The sequence below is a fragment of the Mixophyes fleayi genome, chromosome 4, assembly GCF_038048845.1.
Source record: "Mixophyes fleayi isolate aMixFle1 chromosome 4, aMixFle1.hap1, whole genome shotgun sequence".
Taxonomy (NCBI): domain Eukaryota; kingdom Metazoa; phylum Chordata; class Amphibia; order Anura; family Limnodynastidae; genus Mixophyes; species Mixophyes fleayi.
In genome coordinates, this window is record NC_134405.1 from 121164946 (window position 1) to 121185339 (window position 20394).

General features: G+C 41.8%; 1 protein-coding gene across 2 annotated transcripts in view; it reads right to left on the reverse strand.

The window, feature by feature from the left end:
• The window catches only part of APBA2 (amyloid beta precursor protein binding family A member 2), a 284025-nt gene that overhangs the window by 20840 nt on the left and 242791 nt on the right, over positions 1-20394 (reverse strand). The gene's annotated exons all lie outside the window — the stretch shown is intronic.

Below are 20394 nucleotides of genomic sequence, written 5' to 3' on the forward strand. Positions count from 1 at the left end.
TAGAGAGGACCGATAGTCTGCAGCTGCAGTATTAACCACTGTGAACAACTTGGAAGCTTGCTGAATACAGAGGAGCAATATTCTGCGGCTGTTATTATTAACCTCTGTGAACAACTAGGAAGCTTGGCTGCTTGTTGAATACAGTGGAGAGATAATCTGCGGCAGCAGTAACAGAGAACCTCCTGGAGTCACATCAGTGTCTGTTCTTTGTGTCTACATCCTGCTCAGATGTGGATCCCAGAGTTTCTCTATTACTGCTGCAGCAGATATTCGCTCCTCTGCATCGATGGTGCCAATCAAACTGTAGAAGGTGCAGGAGGTGCCTTAAATACCTACAGCTAATGTATGGGGTTCCAATGAATGAGAGGAGGAAGAGATAAAAGATTATGTCTGCCCTCAGCACCGGAGAGGGCAAGCAGGTAAGTGTGCTGATCCCCGGCCAAGGGATGCTTGGATCCGGCGTGTGACACTAGCCCCCCGTTAAAGGTGGACACTGGACACCCAGGACTGGGTTTCCGAGGGAAATTCGGCATTGAATTTCTTTAGTAAGGAAGGAGCATTAATGTCCAAAGCGTTGACCCAGTACCGTTCTTCAGGGTCGAACCCTTTCCAATACACGAAATATTTGATTCCTCCCCTGGAGCTTTGGGAGTCGAGGATCTGGCTGAATTTAAATTTCTCTCCCTGTTGAATCTTGAGAGGAGCTGGAGATGGAGTTGATGATGAAAATCGTTTGATAGCCAAAGGTTTTACTAAAGAAACATGAAATGTACTGAAGATGTGGAGAGAAGCCAGAAGTTTTAATTTGAAGTGGACAGGATTAATGACCTGCTAGCTCTTATAGGGGCCAATAAAAATGCGGAGAACTGCCTGGTGCTTCTTGTCTGTGAAAAGCTTAAAATAATAATAGGACTTCTTGAGGCATCTCAAAACTTGTAACCAGATGGAAACAAACTCTTGTTGTAGAGCGTCATCAGCCAGAACCAGGATGGGAGGGAGGTACGAGAACTTGGTAAGAGAAGGCTGAATACCATATACCACTAAAAAGGGTTTAGCGGAAGTAGATTTGTGGAATAAATTGTTATGAGCAAACTCAGCCTAAGGCAGAAGATCACCAGTTGTCTTGGTTAGCAGAGGAGAAAATTCTAAGGACGGTCTTGTCTTGAGATATTGGTTGACCCTCCGCATTTGTCCGTTCGACTAAGGATGGTAGGCCAAGGAAATCCTCAATCAAAAGTTGAGAAGTTTGCAAAGATCTCTGCAAAATTTGGAGATAAACTGGATCCTGCGGTCAAACACTATGTCAAGAGGACAGCCGTGAAGCCGGAAAATCTCTTTAGTGAAGTGTTGAATATTGAAGGCCAATGAGAGAAATGAATAGGCATCTTCAAAAAACAGTTGACTACCACCCAGATAGTGTCAAACCTTTTGCTAAGAGACAGGTCTGTGATGAAATCCATACTAATGTGAGACTACGGCTTGGTAGTTATTGGAAGAGGTAGCAGAGGACTCAAAGGGCCTTGATGGAGAGACTTATGCTAGGCGCAGATTTTACAAGCCAACACAAATTCTCTAGCATCTGAATGAAATGTGGGCCACAGCCACAGGTAGTTCTTAGCAATGAGATCAGCAGTCTTGAGGGAACCAGCATATCCGGTAGAGCCGGAGACATGAAACAAATTAAGAAGTCTTCTTCGGATACGTGGAGGAGTAAAGGACTTGCTCGGTGGTAGAACAATGGATGGTGCCACAGAGGAGGAGAGAAGACACCTAGGATCCATGATGGGACGATCAATAGGCTCTTCAGAACCTTTCTGTTCTTATAACCAGGTTTGTAGGTTAAATGGAGATGAACCACAAAAATAACAGAGACCAATGGGCCGGACAAGGGTTAAGATATTGGTTAGTTTGAAGGTACAGGAGATTGTTATGGTCCGTGATGATGGTAACTGGATGTCGAGCACCTTCCAGAAGATATTGCCATTCTAGGAGGGTCAACTTCATGACCAGAAGATCTTTATCCCCATAATATAATTCTTCTCCACAGGGAGAAAATTGTGCGAGTACAAGGTGCAAGGCTGTCCTGCTCCTACTCCTACTGGGAAAAATGCAATATGATATCCTCTTGCTTGAGTGTGGGTGTGGTGAAGAAGGCTTCCTTGAAAAAATTGAAGGCCTTACAAGCCTCTGGGGGCCAGGTCTTGGTATTGGCTCCTTTCCGGGTAAGGGCCACAAAGGGAGCGACCAAAGTAGAATAGCCCTGGATAAACTGTCTGTAGTAATTTGCGAATCCCAGAAAATGCTGGATGGGCTTAAGACCAGATGGGAGTGGCAACTCCAGTATGGCATGAACCTTCTATGGATCCATTTGTAAACCAGAATCGGAAACTATGTACCAGAGAAAGGGCATTATGAGAGGTTTCAAAGGAACACTTTTCCAACTCACAAAAGAGAAGATTTTTACTGAGTCTGGAGAGTACCTCACACACATGGAGATGATGGGTGGAGATGTTTCGGGAGAAGATGATTATGTTATCCTGATAGATGACCATGCAAGTATAAAGAGAGTCCCTGAAGATCTTGTTCACAAAACTTTGGAAGACTGCAGGGACATTGCAGAGCCCATATGTTATGGCGAGATATTCATAATGACCGTCACAAGTATTCACTGCAGTCTTCCACTCGTCAGCGCTACAGATTCTTATGGGATTATAGACTCCTCTGAGAGCCCATTTTGTGAATATTCTGGCTCATTTGATGTGGTTGAAGAGTTCTGTTATCAGCGGAATGGGATAGTGGTTCTTTATAGTGATCAAGTTTAGACCGCGATAGTTTATGTAGTGGCGTAAGGACCCATCTTTCTTCTCAACAAAAAAGAACCCGGCCGCGGCAGGAGAAGTGGATGGTCTAATAAATCCACGCTGGAGGTTCTCCTTGATGTAGTCAGCCATGGCCTGAGTTTTGGGAAGAGACAGAGGGTAAACCTCTAGGAGGTATTTTGGCAGGCTGGAGATCCCAGGGACGGTGTGGTAGGAGAAGTTCAGATTGGCCCTTATTAAAGACATCTGAAAAGGTAGAATACTGAGATGGCAGAACAGAGGCCACTGTGTCAGATGAGACAGACACCAAGCAAATAGTTTTAATGTGAGTGATACATTAAGACCTGCAGGTTGTCCCTCAAGTCAGAATTTGGGAGGAGGTCCAACCCACTTGAGATGAGTGTAGTTGGAGTCATGGGAGACCCATGATAATAGGGCTCATGGTCTGTGATAAAATGAGAAAGGAGATCTGCTCCAGGTGTAGAGCCCCTACTTGAAGGGTAAGGAGTTCGGTTTGCATGCGGATGACTCCATCAATGACGGTGATAATAACTGGAATTTTGAAGGGAACCATAGGCAAGCACTACTGCAAGAACAAATAAAAAAAATAACTGTTCCCAACTGCTCCAGAGTCCACAAAGGCAGAGGAATTAAATGTACTGGAGGGACAATGAAGCATAACCAGAATGGAGCAATTAAGTGGATTACTGGAATTAGGAGAGAATTTTGAAGACCCTAACCTGACCTTCCCAGAGCAGGATTTGACTTAGCATTTCCCAAACGCTTTGGACAGGAATTGAGAAGGTGGCCAGGATCTGCACAATTAATGCAGAGATTCTCAGTCTTCTCTTGCGTTCCTCTGGATTGAGACAGGAGTGGCCCAATTGCATAGGTTCGTCTGCAGGTGTCAGATGTTGAAATCGGGGAAGCAACTTGAAAGTGGGGCGACGGGTAGGTTCCTTATCAGAAGATCTCTCTCGGAGTCAAAGATCACCCCTATTTCATAGAGAAATTAAGGCATCCAAGGTAGGTGGTAATTCCAGGGACACAAAATCATTTGTTATATGGTCAGAAAGACCTTGACAGAATGTTGCCACTGGAGCTCAGATGATAAGGTGTGGAGCTGGATAACATTTTGGGCAACTGACCGGGATCCTTGACAAAGCCTTAAAATACTGAAGGCCAAAGAAGTGACTCATCCAGGCTCCTCGAAGGTCTTGCGAAAGGTAGAAATAAAGGCAGATTACTCCGCTCCCACAGGGGGGAGACCCAAGCAAAGACTTGACCTGCTAACAAGGAAATTATATAACACACCTTTGCTCTGTCAGTAAGAAAATGTTGTGGCTGGAGTTCAAACTATATTGAACACTGGTTCAAAAAACCCTAACAGCCCCAAATCCCAACTGTGGCAGCAGTAACAGACAACCTCTGGGAGCCACGTCTAAGCAGGGTACAGGTACCAGAAAGCTAATGCATTGGGCTCCAATGAATGAGAGGAGGAGGAGAGAAAAGATTGGGTCTGCACATGTGCAGACCAGAAAGAAAGATGCAGCTGCCAGGAGGGGGCTGCAGCGCTCAGTGCCAAAGAGGATGGGCAGGTAAACATGCCGGACCCCAGCCAGGGGATCTGTGGGTCCGGCATGTGACATTTGAATGTTACAATTGCCAGATACTTTTTCAATTAAGTTTTAGGGCCCAATATTTAAGGCTCCATGTAACCTGGTTTTCCTGTTAAGTCCCCTTCTTCCAATCCAAAATCTTTCACTGTGAATGCTTATTTTCTCATAATGTAAACTCCCTGATTTGCAGGACAGACTGAAATAGGTTCCAATAAATGTTTTATCTTATCTGGGACATAAAGGGTGGATTTTATGGACAGAGCAAACTTCAAGTCACATAGGAGACCCGTTTTTTCATTTGAAAATTATGGGAGTTCTACCAATATTCTAATAATAAAATATAGTAAAAATGTAACAGAGAGATAGAAAGAGAAGAATCCAGGCAAAATGCTATGGCTAAACTAATGTCATAATAATGATGTTATCTTTTTCTGTGATCTTAAGGGACAGTGTAATAAAGCTGCATTCTAGGTCCATGTAACGTTGAACAATAAAACATTTCAACCACCACTATCACCAAAAAATGAATGTCAGCTCAGGTCATGGCGAAGTAAAAGTGGAACCTGAAGATTGTAACGCCAGAACTGTATGAAATTTGGCTGCAGTTTTCAATTCTATGTCTATTTTTTGCTCTCTAGGTGAATACTCTGATTTTAGTGTAGGATCACTAGTGGACTCCATTACTTTAAGGTTAAGCCCATATTTGAAACTAAATGTATGTGATGTTATTTTTTCTCCTAAACTACATTTGTGATGTGGCTCAGAACACAGCTTCCAATCATTTTTATTTTATATTATATTACACATGAACAAGACATACATCTAAATTATCAAAATAGTAAAAAAAAAAAAAGTTATAAATTCATTCTCCACAATGATATTCTGGCAGCTGCAAACAGACATGCAGGTCTCCTCTCATTGGTTGGGCCTTATTAGCCTATCAGAGGAGTCTGGGGGAAGCCGGTGCTAAGATCAGTTGGTGGAAATTTAGGAGCACTTGCGCAAATCAAGGTGCAAGGTAGGTCCATAGCTGCCTCTGCACTGCACAGTGGATGTTTCACATTTCAAAAGTTACCTTCACTGTTTGAAACCTAGGCTTTAATTCAGTATAATAGAAACAGGACTCTCAAGAGGCTTGAGTTTGTGATGAAGGGTTTGTGCAGTTAGTTTAAGCCTTATTCTTTGCATTCCATTTTGACTAAAGCAGTGTGGGATAAATAACTCTGGCTGTGCACCCTGCAGTAACTGCCGAAATACAAAATCACATTGGCAATATTCAGCTTTCCTTTCAGGATCTCCACCACTGAGCTAAAACAGCAGTCTCAGCGGCTTTGCTACTGCAACTAAAGATAAAATCAAACCTTTTCTATCTGTTTCCTCTACTTTTATCACAAATGACAATACAAAAAATGTGAGCTGAAAGTCAACGAGTCAAAGAAATGTTAATTTGAATACAAATAGCAGCACATATGCATCAGTCTATTGCATATGTAGGTTTCTCTTATATTATTACTTGAAGTATAGTTTTTCTCTGATAAAGGTTAAATGACTTACAAGGGTCCATATAAGGGTGTGTAAACTATTAAAACCTACTTGACTATCAAACATAATATATATGTATAATATATGTATGATTTGGCACAGACTGCTTCAAGACTCATATCAATACATATCCGGTTCCCATAGGACATGGGCAAGTGAGACACAGAAATAAATCCACCAAGCACCAGAGACAAAGAGATGCGGCTCAGAAAGCAAAATGTGGCCTTCAACAGTTAGCCTCTTTAAGAGCAAGAATGTTGTATGCTCTTGGTGGAAAGATTATACATCAGAGATGTACCTATGTCTTATAACCTTATGACTAAGAGACATGGACCTTCTGTACAACCTAATGTATTATAACAATGCACATGTGGTGGTGAAATTATATATAACACTGCTATAGTGATAGCAGCCTAATTAGACATTCATAAACAATATCCCATATGTGCATATATAGCATCTTATGATGATCTTAAATAGTTCAGTACTTTATACTTGGATATATATCAGTATAGATGAAAAAAGTTTAGGTAGATAAAAAAGGCAAGTGGTGTAACATAAGCCCCAATGTCCCGCTCATAGTTCAGTAGATAGATTTTAATCGTAGATTAAAAGTCTGTTTTCCGTAGTAGTCGAAATATTGAGAAATGTTCCTTATAGGGAAGAAAAGAATAGACTCTGGAAGATTGCATGGGGTGATGGTAATACATGGGTGTCTTCATTCCCCAGTGGGCATCTCTCTCTGATGTATAATCTTTGCACCAAGGGCATACAACATTATTGATTACCAAAGGAAGGTTGGAACTCCTCTTTGCAAACCCCTTTGTCCCTAACGGCAGCATCACCACATATTCACCTACAGGGAGCGCAGGTTCTCAAAATTCCTATTGTCATTAAGAGCAAGGTTGTTTGGGGTGGGTTGGGTACGATCTGTTGACGTTGAACCTGACAACAATCATCAAAATGTCAGCAGTCAGAATTTCGAAATGTTCAGTGTGTATAAGTGGGAAAATGGTTACATTGTGACTGTTGACAGATAGTAAAGTCAACAGTCACAATGTCTACATTCAAAGGGCAATGCCAGCGCCAGCCATGAGTCATTACACACGCTAGTCCTATTGATTCAATGGGATTTCCTATGACCTCAGTGCTGAGGACATGGGAAAGCCCAATGCTAGAACTAACCCTAGTGGTGTAGTAATATACCCCATTGTGATTTTTCAGAGTTCAAGCTGCAAGATCCCAGGATATAATTTTAAAGATTTTATAAAGCCATCCAAGTCACCTGCCTTTTGTTTCAAGAAAGGACGGGAGTCTATGACCTTGTAGAGATTTCAGGTACTTGAACAAAATAACTATTGCTGGTCAAACCACACACATATCTTTGTTTTGTCAGACCAGCTAAAGAGAGCTAAAATCTTCTTCAAGATAGAGCTTTTTGGGGCCTATAATCTAATTCGCATTAAGGATGGAGATGAGTGGGAAAACTGCATTTAATACACAATTCACTATGAATACCTTGTCATGTCTTTTAAGATCTAATCAATTATGCATTTCATGATTTCCTGGCCAAATTTGGTATAGCATATGTCGATACATATCCTTGTTTATTCCTCCTCTTTAGCAGAACATTGGGTTCTTGTTAGAAAAAAATCTTTAGAAGCTTAGAGAGTACCAGTTATTTGCTAAGCTGGAAAAATGTGAATTGAATAGTCTCTGAAGGTTTCTCTATGGCCATTCTGTCATTGGTACAACCCACTAACCTAAAAATTATCCAAAGAATTATTGGGCTTGTCAATTATTATTGGAGATTTATTATTTCATTTTCTGGGCTTGACTACATCCATCAATGCCCTGATTAAAAAGACTGCCAACACATCTGTCTCCCCAAGCCTCAGAAGCTTGGGAAGCTTTCACTGCCCTGAAAAGAGCTTCCACCACTGCTCCAGTGCTCTGCTATCCCATCCTGAATTGCCCATCATTATTGAAGTGGATGCTTACAATATTGGTCCTGGGGACTATCCTTTCTCAAATGCACCCACTGCATAAAATGTTACACCCCTGTGCCTTCCTATCCCAAAAGTTTAATACTGTTGAGTTCAATTAAGATGGAGGCAAGAGCAAATCATACTATTACAGTCTTCGCGAATGACAAAAAACTACTATATATTGAATCAGCTAATTCCAGGCAGGCTTGTTGGGCTTTTCTCTTTACATAAATCAACTTTGCTATCATCTACAGACCAGGCTCTAAGAACCTTAAAGTCGACACCTTATCCAGGAGCTTCCTCTCTAGACACAATCAAGTTCCTTTTACTTTACCCATAATTCCTGCATCATCATTTTTAGCTTGTCTTACAAAGGATCTCTTCCAGTTATTGCAGGTTCAAGATCAAGCTCTGCCTGGAATTCATGCACAATTGTTATTTGTACCTGAAGGTTTCAGAAAAGAGGTGCTGTCTGAGTTACATTCAGTCACCCTGGTATTCTTAAAACATTTAAACTGTTGTCCCACTCAGCATGGTGGACATAGTCAAATGTGACATCAAAGAGTTTGTCCTCTCCTGGTCAACTAATGCTACTGACTGTGCCCAGCAAACCTTGGACACTTTTCTCAATGGATTTATTGTAAAATTGTCTGAATCTTCTGGTCATAATACTATTTGGGTCATTGTTGATCGATTTAGAAAATGGCTCGTTTTGTCCCTTTAACCCACTGCTAAATTCTGGGTCAGTATTTTCTATTAGCACTGCAGTACCTCTGTTTTACCACAGGTGCTGCTCTTGTGAACCTTTGGACATTTGCACCTCACCTGCAGGAGTTAATCTCCTTCACTTGATTGATCACCTGCACATATTTCACTGACTTAATATTCCTGCCCCATACACTGTACCTTGCTGGTCACTGCTTGCTTCCCATGAACAGTGTTTGGCTATGTTCCAGCATGTCTGATCTTATGTTCCTATGCTTTGGATAGCCTGCTAACCAGTGGTCTATTTCCATGTCTCCTTGGACCTGTCTGATTACCATCATTTCTAGCTCACAGTTTGCCTGCATCTCCCAGCATTAAGCTCACCTGTGTCTACATTTTCCCTGCTTGTAAGTTTTCAGCTTCCCTGCTGTGCTGTGTGTTTTTCAATGACTTATACTACATACATATCCTGCCATAACCTGATTGTGTTTTTATATCTTACTATCCTTGACTTGACACTGTTTTTGTTTTTTAACCATGCTCCAATATTCAGCCTCAGGGCTCCACTATACTGTGTGTTTGTACAGTAATAAACGTTCTAATCTTTCACCTACTCCTGACTCTTAAGCAATCATTGTAACACACAGCAGACCGTAACAGATATAGTTTCTGACAGAGGTTCTCAGTTTGTTGCTCGATTCTGGAAGTATTTTTGTTCCCTGCTGGATATTAATCTGAGCAAATACTCTGCCTATCACCGTCATTCTACTGGCCAGACTGAGAGACTGAACCAGACTCTGCTACATTACCTGCAATGCTACATTTCTAAACTATATAATTGGGGTGAATATTTAGCTTGGGCAGAGTTTGCATACAATAACTCCTGTCATTGCTCCTTTAATACCTCTCCATTCTTTTGTCTGTATGGTCAGCATCCCAGGGTCAATTCTTTGCCTCCTCTCATTCCTGCTAATTTTCCTGAAGTAGGACACACTTCCTTTATATTTGAAGTTCTTCTGAAGGAGGTTATACAGCTTCATCATGTGTTTCTTTTCACTCAAATTTTTTTCGCAGATCAACACCACAAGGCATGTACCTTTAAAGTGGTAACAGCATCTGGTTATTCCCACACAACCATCAAAAAAGTTTGGTGCCCAGGTATATTGGCCCACTCAAGAAAGTGAACCCGGTGGCCTTCTGCTTGGATTTATAATTCCCAACACCTTTCACTGTTTTATATTTAAGCCTGTTTTTAATTCTAATAGGTTAGGATCTAGTTTATCTGCATAACCTCCTCTGACAGCTGTCAATAGGCACCAAGAGTACATAGTAGAAACAATTTTGAAATTCTTAATAGGTCCAAGGAAAAATTCAAGGGGGAGTATTGTTCCGAGCTTCCACAGCGACTGACACAGAATAGTTTCGTCCCGGCTCGTTGCTATGCAGCCAGGACACTTCTTTCTGTTTTTGGGTGGTCACAAGTCAGCAACTGCAGCCACAGACTGTGGGGAGTTCGCTCCTGACCGAGCAATTTGATTGGCTACCATTAGTTTAAATGGCAGAGGATGCTTAGCCTCCCTGCTGGTGATAGCATTTGCTGTTGCATTTGTGAAGCCTGCTATTTTGCTGCTCTATTTATTACTGACCATTTGTTGCCTGACCTTTGATTTGTCCCTAGTTTTCCCTGTCTACTGCCCGTCTACACCTTTGACTTTGTTACTGGACCTCCTCGCTGCCTGCCCTTACCAATGTCTTGGCTCTGGTTCTCCCTGCTCGCTACCATTGCATCCTCTCTGGCAGGGGATGGTTGGCAAAATTTAGCCCGAGGGCAAGACTGGACTCAGCAGCCTATTAGGAACATTTTAAAGTAAAAAAAATGTAGGTGGCCCAGTGACCTAGCCCAAGGTAGCCCACTATGGGACCGGCCTGTGGGGCAGATGCCCCACTGCCCCCCAACCCAGCCTGCCCCTACTCTCTGATTATTTTCTTGTACACATTCAGCTGTACTTCTTTATAGCCTGCCTGTATACTTTCAGCCTCTATACTCCTTTGCTACTGGCACTTAAGGCAAATTCCTACTACTCAGAGCTCAAGTCGTGGGGGCATTCATGAACCTGCGAGAATGTGGTTCTCTAAAAGAAAGGCGGCTTGCTATAGTTAAATATATCTTGTACACACATTGGTTGTATGAATTTATTTAAAGTCCAGCAGGAGCCCTTTCAAAAAAGGGGTTATTTCCCAAATTTATAAACAACATAATTCTTTTTTAAGACCACTTTTTTTATTATATCGCATTGCCTGTGAGTCCCACTGCTATGGAAGATTTACTAATGTTTCTTGGAACATGACTTATAGTGGTCTATTATAAACAATACACATAACATAACATGAACATACCCTAAAGAATATACATTGTCCGCATCAGACCAAGTAGAGCATTCCCAACAAAACCTTCTAATTGTTTTAGCCTTTCCTTCCTACTTATGTTGCTTCTCCACTGTGGGGTTAGTGCTGTCTACTTGTGGGGTACCCCTAAAGGTGGGGGCCTGCCTTCTCTGAACCTTAGTTGATCAGGCCCTTCTCTTCTGCTCGATTTAACTGGCCATTGTGCCAGCCGCCACGAATGGCTGTCTGGGTCACCATGTATCAACATCATGATTGTCAGGCGCCGTCTCCGCACTGACACTTGGTGCAGGAGACGGACGTCTGCACCTTCTCAGCAACCACTTCCTGTTGCCTAACAGCGGGACACTATCTCTGCTCACCTGTCGGCAGCCAACATGTCTGACCGCCAAAATCTCCCTAACCCAATCAGGATGCGCCTTAGGGTATATAAAGCAGTCTCTGACACATGTCTAGTGCCAGAGTATTGGTTCACTCCTGTTCCAGCGTTCCTGAACTTCTGATCCAGTGTGTTCTTCGGTTCTAACTCGGCTTCCTGTGACTACTCTCCTGTGTTTCGTTTTGGTACCTCCCTGGTTTGACTATTTGGCTTGACCTGACTTCTCTCTGGATCCTCCCTGTGTACAGCACCGCTCGGTTGGCTCTGACTTGGATTGCCTGACTACGCCTGTCTACTACTCCCGCTAAAGCGGTGACTGTCTTGGAGAACCGCAACCTGCGTACCCTCTGCAGCTAAGCCCAAACCACCTTGCGGGGGTCCCTGGTGAATACCGGGGGTAGGTTAGACTCCGTGCTTCCCTGTTCAGTTGTGCCAATACCGGTTAGCGGCCATCTCTGCAATTCCGTGACAATCATCATCACTATTTATTTATATAGCGCCACCAATTCAGCGATGTATAGAGCATATTTGTCATTCACATCAGTCCCTGCCCCATTGGAGCTTACAGTCTAATTCTCTAACACACACAAAGACTAGGGTTAATTTAGTCATTAACCAATTAAGCTACCAGTATGTTTTTGGAATGTGGGAGGAAATCGGAGCACCGAAAGAAACCCACGCAAACATGGGGAGAACATACAAACTGATAAGGCCATGGTCAGGAATCAACTCTCGTGAGGCCAGAGCTTCGCTCCTGCAGTGCCCTCCTGGTGACTTCCCCAGGAGTGTGTATTTCCATAGAAATGCCAGAGGCATTACAATGTATCTGACTGCCGTTACCCATCAGGTGTGATATCATTGTTCCAGCTACGGAGCGACACTTCCCTACTCTGCTGTCTGAAGAAATTACTACAATTGTACTACTCACTGTTCACTGCCCACCACCAACTTGTCAGCAGTACCTACAACAGACAAAAATGTCCAATCTGCAAATTATCAATATAGATTCCTATGTCAGCGCTCACACTACCAAATTGAAAACCAATTCACAGCAAGCACTGCCCAAATTAGCAGTTCCTTCTTTCCAATGTTCCACAACCCACTGTGTGAAACTATAAATATAAGAAAAATAAAGGAAAAGGCACTCATCATGTAGCATTTTACATACCATAGATCATCATCATCAGAAAAAAAGAAGCAACATTTTATATAAAAATGTTATGCTTATCAGTCAGTGGCTTCTTTGAAGCTAATCTTTCTCAATAAAGTACAATGTAGTCAGATAGCAGTGTTCTTACACTACAAAGGAAAATAAGCACAGATCAAAAAAATGGCCACACATGTAAAATCTTACAGACAATGTTTATTTTGAAGCCCTATCGCCCATTTTGCCCTAACCCTGTCTGCATGTCAAATAAAGTTCTACAGAGTCAAACGCCTCAGCGCTATCTAGTGACAGCACAGCCCTATTCTGTATGTTGTCAGCTGTCATATCTAAGTCAAGAGATAGCCTGTGTATATTAACTGATTTGGATATATGAGGCATAACGCCAGTATTTTAATATCACAGCTTAAAAGGGAATAGGAGGAAAGGTTATTTTCCAATGTGGAAAGCAATTCTATAATGACATCATTTATTGTGCCTGACAATGGGCTTGTCTGAAATACTGCCTTGAAGCTCTCTGGAAAATCATATCTCTACACTATTTAGAGATTTCCCAGACTATCATTATCAGGGAAGGAAGTCCCACTCTGTCCAAACCCTCTAATCAGAGGCTAACTTAAGGGATGTCTCTAGATATACAATTAAAATGAGAAACTATTGAGGTGTACTAAAGCCTTTGATAAAAATGATCTAATATCACTCACAATTTGTTATGGGAAACAAACGCAAGTACTATTTTACTATATTAAACAATAGGGCATAGCAAAGAGGTCTTGTCCTTCTCACAAAGAAGCATGTATAATGGAAAAAAAATTGTGATTTTCACCACCACCAACCCCTTCTCGTAAGAGGAAAGGCACACATTCCGCTTTTGTTGTTTCTATTGAAGCAAAATACATGAAATAAATAAAGGTAACAAATACAGCATTGTCCTTTTCTAGCTGTTATGATTAACCCTATGTCCTTTGCTATTGTACCGCACAGACATTTCGTAAACCCAAGATAAACATATTTTCTTTTTTGCTGAAAGGGAAACAAATAACAGATATGAGGGTTTATAGCTAGTGACTCGCTGAGATCAAGAAGAGATTAAGTGGCTTTTTTCTGCAGTTAAAGTTTCTTAGCTCCCTGTTATGGAATGGCTTTGCATTCTACATTATGCAGGATGAAAGCAAAAAAAAAAAATCTGCCATGTGGCGAGCCAAGTAAATAACTAGCAGCTGCATGCATAATGAGAAAATGACATGTAGGTGGGGGATGTTTAATTACACCCATTCTGGCAAATTATCCGTTCTGTAGAGTGCCACACATCAATTGGAGAGATGTCTGCTATAGGGCTCTGTGTACATTTTCCATCTCATAATCTGCAGTCTTTAATGCAGTACTGCCACCTAAGTGTATAAAGTCAGCAGGAAGCTCTGTGTAAAAAACCTCAGATACTTTGGAAATCAACTCACAGCTCCTTCCGAATAATGCAAAGTAAATTCAAGCAGGGTTTAAGATTGTATTCTAATGCAACATTTTTACATCAAAAACATTTACTAAGGAAATATTAAAAGCCACATCTTATGGTGCTGAAATCATCTGAATCAGGCAGAATAAATATTGCTGATAACTGCACTCAAATTAATTGAAAATATGAATGTTCAGTATCATCTAATAAGCCATAAACAGTAACAATAATTGTCAACATAAAACATAGTAATGATTATGTATGCAGTTTCTTTTGCTGCGTAGCTTTATAAAATTGTAATAAAAGCATTTGGCCTCTAAACAATCTTATTGTGTAAAAAAATAGTAACATTTCTCATCCTAATAAACAAATATATAGGGAGGTAAATAGTGTAGATGGAGGGAAGGTACAATGTTGATCCCAGATTCAACCTTTGCCTAAATCCAACTGGAGTTCAGGTTATGGAGAGAGCTGGGTGTGACTACTCTGTCAGTCTGAGACACATAACATCTTCATAACCCAGTCATGCCCAAAGGATTGAACTGGCACCAAACTGGTGAGCAGACTGAGGAGGGAGCCAACAGCTATTTTAGACATAGCTCAAAGTGAGAAGTGTGCTTTTGGTTCTTTGGCTGGAGACCTGTGTAGTGTGCACATCAGGGGCTAACTACAAAGATGTTGTCTTATAATAAAAGCATTGGTGCCATTAGAACATATAGCCTCAAATGTACCTTTAAATTAGTTAATGCAAATTCACAGTGTCTGATTGATAAAACATACTTGCTAGGAATGGCTTGTCATAGTTATTACAGGAGCTGCCTGGGCCGGGCCCCCCATATTAAACTGTCCATCCTGATCATGTTTGCATTTGCCCTCCTCCAACATTATTACCTTGTTTTGGTGTCAGTGGAGGAGGGGGTTAGAGGGATGCTCTTCACAGCCACTCACACTGCTCCATGTGGGCAGAAAAATATTGTGCAGAGTGCCGCTGACATCATCAGATGGAGTCACTTACCAGACACTGTCTTCTTTGCTCAACATGGATTTGAGCGGCCCTCTAACTCCTGCCTCCACTGGACACCACAGCAAGGTAAGAGATGGTGGAGAAGGGGCGGGAGGTAAAATGTGTGACAAAGGGAGAAAGGGGGAGAAGAGGTTTTGCGTGATAAGTAGAATCTGAAAATGTAAGTGTGACAAAGGGGTGATTTTGGGAGCACAATGTGTGATGAGGAGAGGGATGAGGATAATGTACTTGACAAGGGGAGGGTGATAGTATAATGTGTGAAAAAGGGAGGATCATGGCATAATGTGTGACAAAGGGAGGATCATGGCACAATGAGTGAAAAGGGGAGGGTCATGGCACAATGTGTGACAAGGGGAGGGTCATGGCACAATGTGTGACAAGGGGAGGGTCATGGCATAATGTGTGACAAGGAGAGGGTCATGGCATAATGTTTGACAAGGGGGGGGTCATGGCATAATGTGTGACAAGGGGAGGATCATGGCATAATGTGTGACAAGGGGAGGGTCATGGCATAATGTGTGACAAGGGGAGGGTCATGGCACAATGTGTGACAAGGGGAGGATCATGGCATAATGTGTGACAAGGGGAGGGTCATGGCATAATGTGTGACAAGGGGAGGATCATGGCACAATGAGTGAAAAGGGGAGGGTCATGGCACAATGTGTGACAAGGGGAGGGTCATGGCATAATGTGTGACAAGGGGAGGGTCATGGCATAATGTGTGACAAGGGGGAGGGTCATGGCATAATGTGTGACAAGGGGAGGGTCATGGCATAATGTGTGACAAGGGGAGGATCATGGCACAATGAGTGAAAAGGGGAGGGTCATGGCACAATGTGTGACAAGGGGAGGGTCATGGCATAATGTGTGACAAGGGGAGGGTCATGGCACAATGTGTGACAAGGGGAGGGTCATGGCACAATGTGTGACAAGGGGAGGATCATGGCATAATGTGTGACAAGGGGAGGGTCATGGCATAATGTGTGACAAGGGGGAGGGTCATGGCACAATGCGTGACAAGGGGAGGGTCATGGCACAATGTGTGACAAAGGGAGGATCATGGCACAATGTGTGACAAGGGCAGAGTTAAGGAGTACACTGTGTGACAAGGAAAAGGGTAGGCAGGGGAAGCACAATGTGTGTCTCTGTATTGTGTATCAGTCATTAAGATGTACACTGTATTGTATAGCAGTCACTAGAAAAGTATCTGTATTGTACAGAAATCACTAGAATTTTCTCTGCATTGTATAGCTGTCACTAGAATGCTCTCTGTATTGCATAGTCTTCTGTGATGTGCAAAATGTATGTTTAGTGACTTCTTTTAGTGTGGTTAAAATTAAATGATCATTCAAGAGGAGTCTCGCATTGTGAAGTCTGCCATCTAGTGATGCATTTTGATAATAAGAAAACAAACTGCTCTGTAACTGTATTTTCTTAATAACCATTAATGCTAAGTTTGAAAATGCACAATTCAAATTTTAAAAAAATGGGAAAAAGGTACATTTACGACCAGCAAGAGCAACACACAAATTAGTTTATTTTAGCTCTTGGTTGTTTGCTGAGTGCATGGTGAGATGTGATTTTTGACTTTTTCTGTGTACTAGCTGACCACAAACCATGTCTTACCTTTCTATGTACTGACTGCCTGTGTCTCTTTTACCTACCCACTCATTAGCAATTTTCCCAAGTACTGTTGTTTAAGTGCTGGTTTGACTCTCATAATGTTATTTAACAATTCATGTTGATGCCTAATGCATGTGTGTGATCTGTTTTATGTTTTTAATCACATGAACATCTCACATTTGCATAGAGTTGCAATCTGCTTGATCTGCACATACTCTGAAACTAAATACCCAGTTAAAAAATCCTCAGTTGAAGTGTAAAAATGAGTCAACTCAATTTTTATTTTATTTTATTTTTTGCTTGCAAAGCTGTCATTCTGATGTAGTGCTTTTGTATAGCATCAGATGCACAAATTGTTGTTCACATGTTGGTGCCTGTTGCCCACCTTGATACACCCACAACCTAGCTGCATTCTGTGCATACACATAAAACGTATACAAAACCAAAAAGTTACAGCACTGAAGGGTAACTAGGGTGTCTGGGGTTTTAATCTCCTTAATAGTCTGGCAAATGTATGGATGACCATTTAATAACGTTATTTATGACTATTATCGTCAACCAACTCCCCACAAAGGTAATTCTGATTTAACCTAAGAAATATAATTCTTATTTTCCCTTAAATCCACAGGACCAATATTCATATAATAACTTATGCTTATCTCTTCAAGAATAACCACAGACAAGATATAGCTTCATTTAAAACGTGTTGTATTATTAACACTCTAATTATAAAATGTATGCATATATTATAAAACAATAAACAGCATATTTATAGAAACTCAACAGATTTCGTTTCATACAATACATTGCAGTCAGTCAATCACCTGTTTTATAAATATATAATACATTGTGTCTGTGTTTTAACTAACTATTGTCTAAAGGGGTGTGAATGTGTGTGTGTGTGTGTGTGTGTGTGTGTGTGTGTGTGTGTGTGTGTGTGTGTAGGGGGAGGAAGGACCTGTGGGGTCGAGAGACACACAATCAAGCACACATTTTAACCTTCCAAATATTCTCACATTTATCTCAAAACTTCTACTATTTATCCATCCATAATTTCATTTCACTTATCTCAGTCAAAGTCCAACAGCCATTATTCACTATCCACATTCTCTTCACATGGAAGCTTCTAGATGACAGCCATTTTATAAGCATGGTAGCTTTTAGATCCATTTTTCCTATTGTCTGAACTCAGCCTGCTCGAAACACATTTGTATTAATGGAATGTAAACTTGCTCGAGCAGATAGCTGGCTTCAGGAGGGAGCAATGGAATGTATTTGGGATTCTTAAAGAACGAGGAAGCTTTAACCCGAACACAACAGGATCAACCTTTTAATGATGGTAAAAGGACCAATGAAGCTAGGCCCAAGGTTCTTACAGGGAGGCCTAAGCTTCATGTTCCAGATGGAGAGCTAAACTTCATCACCTACTTTAAAAGAGCAAGCTCTGCGGTAGCGATCCGAAAAGAACTTAAACCGGGTGGAGGCCTAGAGCAAAGCAGAGTGGAACTTCTTCCAGATGACTCTAAGGCGAGAGGCAGTTGAATTAATTCCAGGATGACCAGAAGGAATAATGGAGAAGAGAGAGTTAGCACTAGAATTGAAACCAAGATTGCAGAAAAACAAAGACATGTGGGAAGAGGAAGGACAAGCATTATTATAAGCAAACTCAACCCAAGGAAGTAAAGATGACCAATTATCGTGAAATTTGGAGGAATTGTTAAAAGGACTGGTTTACCCTCTCCGTCTGCCTGTTGAACTGTGGATGGTATGCAGATGATAAGCTAATTTTTATCCACAGTAGACTGCAGAAGGATCTCCCAAACTGAGCAACAAATTGGGAACCACGGTTAGAGACGATATCTTCAGGAAGGCTGTGGAGATGAAAAACATTTTGAATGAACCATGAAGCCAGAGTTCAGGCATTATTCAGCTTAGTCCAAAGGAGTGAAGTGAGCCATATCACTGAAGCGATCCATGACCACCCAGATGGTGCTGTGGCCAGTTGACCAGGGGAGATCTACAATAAAATCCATCAAGAGATGTATCCATAGTTAAATTGGAGTAGGCAAAGGCATCAATAGGCCAGAAGGGTGATTCCAGGAGGACTTGCCTCTGGCACATTCTTCATAAGAAATCACATTCTCTGGAAATGTTAAAGAGTAGACCTAAATCCCGAGTCAATCCAGAGTGAATTGAGGATGGTGGAATAATGGGCAGAGGATCAGTAGGTGGAGAGTGGCAAGAAACAAAGCTCTGGGAGAGTGCATCTGCTTTAATGTTCTTGGAACCCGGTCTGAAGATATTAAGAAACCTAAAGCGGGTAAAAAAACAATGCCCAACGTGCTTGTCTGGAGTTTAGGCGTGTGATATGTAATAACTGAGATAACATGAACAGCTCCCTCCAGCCAGTGACACCACTCTTGAAATGCCCATTTTATGGCTAAAAGTTCCCGATTGCTCACATTGTTATTACCCTCAGTAGACGAGGGTTTCGTGAAAAGTAGGTGCAGGGATGCAGTCTGCAATCTCAAGGATCCTTCTGAGACAAAACAGCACCCACATCAGAGGCATCTACTTTCACCACCAAAAACAATTCTGGATGGGAGCAGAGGTGAATGCTGATTTCAGCGCCTCAAATGAAGCATTTGCGTCAGGATTCCAGTTAGCAGTATCTGCCCCTATGCGAGCTAGGGCACTAATCGGAACTACTTGGTCTGAAAAAGTATGGATAAATCTCCTGTAATAGTCTGCGAAGCTCAAGAATCTTTGGATGGTCTTCAGATTAGTTGGGCGTACCCAGTCTAAGATTGCTTGGACATTGCTAGGGTCCGTAGAAAACCCATCAGAAGAGATGACATACTCTAATAAAGAGACCTTCTGGACCTCAAATTCTCACTTAACCAACTTAGCAAAAAGTTGATGCTTCTGGAGTTTTAAGAGGACCTGTTTATCGTGAAGGCGGTGCTGAGCCAGAGACGTAGAAAAGATCAGGATGTCAACCAAATATACCATGACAAAGTGATCCAAGAATTCTCTGAGAACATCATTGATTAGATCCTGGAAGAAAACAGGAGCATTGCATTCCTAGAAGGGCATGACCAAATACTCGTAATGGCATGACTGGGTGTTAAATGCGGTCTTCCATTTCTTTACCATCTCTGATGCGCAAAAGTTTGACCAACTTGGAGCAACCCCATAGTTGGTCAAACAGAACTAATATGAGTGGAAGTGTTTATAATAATAATTTTATTTAAACTCCAGAAGTCTATGCAGGGTCAGAAAGTTCCGATCTTCTTGGACCCAAAGAAGAATCCGGCTCCTACAGGGAACTTAGAAGGCCTAATAAAGCCTTTGTGAAGATTCTTCTTTATGTAGTCTTCCATGGCCCAAGTTTCAAGTAAAGAGAGAGAATCTTCCCTTGAGCAGTTTGGAGCCCGGAAATAAATCTATTGTGCAATCATAATTGCGATGAGGAGGTCACGTGTCAGCTGCCTTTTTGGAGACTGCATCCCAGAAAACATGATATGGCAAAGGTAGCTAATCTGGCAGAGACTGAAGCAGCCAGATGGGTAGAACCAATCAAGAGTAGCAGGAAGAGCCCCCACGAACAATCTCTCCCTTGTTCCAATCGATAACTAATCCAGTTATGGACCTGGAGCAAGGGGTGTCCCAAG